This window comes from Camponotus vicinus, unplaced genomic scaffold (genome assembly GCF_025532165.1).
Source record: "Camponotus vicinus isolate PSW18456_S1 unplaced genomic scaffold, iyCamVici1.0 SCAF_33, whole genome shotgun sequence".
Taxonomy (NCBI): domain Eukaryota; kingdom Metazoa; phylum Arthropoda; class Insecta; order Hymenoptera; family Formicidae; genus Camponotus; species Camponotus vicinus.
Window position 1 is genome coordinate 20,001 of NW_028141971.1, and position 2,500 is coordinate 22,500.

The 2,500-nt window shown below is 56.6% G+C and overlaps 2 non-coding genes across 2 annotated transcripts in view; both read right to left on the reverse strand.

The window, feature by feature from the left end:
* The window catches only part of LOC145969578 (large subunit ribosomal RNA), a 4,074-nt gene extending 3,257 nt beyond the window's left edge, over nucleotides 1-817 (reverse strand). The window contains exon 1 of the ribosomal RNA XR_014438181.1: nucleotides 1-817. This exon is cut by the window's left edge and continues 3,257 nt beyond it. This is a non-coding gene — a ribosomal RNA (large subunit ribosomal RNA).
* Nucleotides 818-2,034: 1,217 nt separating this feature from the next.
* On the reverse strand, nucleotides 2,035-2,189 carry LOC145969579 (5.8S ribosomal RNA). Its single transcript, XR_014438182.1, has one exon. It is a non-coding gene; the product is annotated as a 5.8S ribosomal RNA (ribosomal RNA).
* Between the last annotated feature and the right edge of the window lie 311 nt (nucleotides 2,190-2,500).

The window sequence follows — 2,500 nt, forward strand, 5'->3', positions numbered from 1 at the left end:
AACAGCGGGCCAGGACCGGGGACGGCGCAAAGTCCGTAACCTCCGAGTACCGTGGCGCGCGCTTGCGACGGCCTCGACGCACCGTGTAGAAGTGCGGCCTGATACCTTGCGCGTACCGCCGAGCAGCCGGCCGGGCGACCGAGGGTTTGTCGCGTGCCGTTTTACCGGCGACGCGACAGTCACCGCACCCGGGCCGTAGACCGACACCCAGCGGGTCGCGACGTTCTACTTGGGGAGAAGTGCACGACGACGACAGCCGGACATCGGCGCACGGTAGCGTGCCCGCGCGCGAGCCGCGAGGACTCCGCGGGACATCGCCCACCGACGCGAAGCCAGCGCCGCTGACGATGAATCTCCCCGTTCGATCTTTTGGGTTTCTTAGGTTTACCCCTGAACGGTTTCACGTACTCTTGAACTCTCTCTTCAAAGTTCTTTTCAACTTTCCCTCACGGTACTTGTTCGCTATCGGTCTCGTGGTCGTATTTAGCCTTAGATGGAGTTTACCACCCACTTAGAGCTGCACTCTCAAGCAACCCGACTCTAAGGAGAGATCCTCCCGAGACGCGCACCGGTCGCTACGGGCCTGGCACCCTCTACGGGTAAGTGGCCCCATTCAAGATGGACTTGGACGCGACGCGACGCCTCGGGATAAGCGGATCCTCCCAAACACCACATTTCCCTGCGGCGGAACCGCGGGATTCGGTGCTGGGCTCTTTCCTGTTCGCTCGCCGCTACTGAGGAAATCCTAGTTAGTTTCTTTTCCTCCGCTTAATAATATGCTTAAATTCAGCGGGTAATCTCGCCTGCTCTGAGGTCGTCAGAGTTTTGTAGAGAAACTCTCTACAAAGTGATATAGAGAGATAGAGGGAGTGTGCGGTGGTGGAGTTATTGCGCTAAGTAGTATCATTATTGTTTGTTAACTACTACTATTGTTAGCGGTAACGCACCGACCGATATTGCGCGCGCGGCACAATCTAGTCTTGTTTCGCGGGGACGCGAGAGAGGAGATAGATATATTATAATATCGTTTTGCGCTTCTTTTCTTCCGTCCCTCTAACTTCCACGATTATAATAACACGGCGCGGCGTAATTATGATGCGCGCGCGCGCGTGTATATATATAACGGGCGCGGTATGGAATCGATTCGACGAGTACACGACGACGCGTGCCGGTCACAATCTTCGTTCGAAAATTTCGTGGACTCGGACACGCGGTCGGCTCGCGATTCATCCGCTTTTTTAAGGGTGGATTTCTCTCGCAATTTCTCTCCCTCCGCGTACCGCCGGACGACGACTGTGCGCGCGCCGCGGTTTCCCTTCTCCATATATTTTTACCGTAAGGTATCTCGCGCCGCGAGATAGGAGGCGAAGCCTCGCGTGTAATAAAAGGCGCGGTATCGCGCGAGCGCGCTGGCGCACCGAGAGACCGAGAGAGAGTCGCACAGCGCGACGACGCGATCGGAAGAGACAACGACGCGCTAGAAAGACGGACGCAGCAGAATGTGCTGCTGCGCCGCTTTCTTTTTGCATTTTATTCGCCAACTACGAGATCACTCGTAGAGAGCGAGATCATTCGAGTGTCGCGCGTCGTTCGTCGTCGTTCCTCTCGCTTAAACTTTTCGCATATTCTCTCGTGTGTCGTCGTTGTGTATATCTCCGCCGACAACTCTCTCCATATCATTCGACAGCCTCCGGGCGCCGCTCGCGCGCGCTTCGCTATCCTTTAAACGCTTTGTGCGTACACGCGCGCCTCTCTCCTCCTCTTTATAACTCCTCTCGCTGCACACACCTTCGGTGTCATTTCAGACGACGCCAATCGACGACGGCCTCTCGTCGAACCCGTCGCCAATACATACTGGGAGGGTGACAAAGAGGCTCTAGTCTCTCTCGGGCGAACGTCCAACGATCGCTCGTACGCCGTTTACGCAATGCGACGGGGGCACAGCGACGACAGCCGACGACATTTCGTCGTTTCACGGCTACGCCGTGGCTCGTCAGCTTGCGTAAGGGCGCAAGCAGTTTAGGTTTGTTAAAACGACCCTCAGCCAGGCGTGGTCCGGGAATTGTATCCGTGGACCGCAATGTGCGTTCGAAATGTCGATGTTCATGTGTCCTGCAGTTCACAAGTTGACGCGCAATTAGCTGCGTTCTTCATCGACCCACGAGCCAAGTGATCCACCGTTCAGGGTAATCGTTTTTCATTCGTCGCGTTCGTCGAACGCTTCACAGTTCATCCATCGTGGTCTCCACTCCGAAGAGTGAGAGAAAATCGTGGCTCTTCGATCAGCCTGGCCGCGCGTCCGAGCACGCGCGGACCGCCGCCGCAATCCCGGTAAAGGGATCGAGGCTACGGCACAAAGTTGGTTCGCGATCGGAGCGTCACTTCCCCCGTTCGACGGGGAAAGAGCCGGGGCGGAAAGTTCTTTGAATAAACCATCGGACACCATGGTCCTCTCGTCCGCCAGCCACACACCTCATCACACACGTTCGGCCGGTGCTTC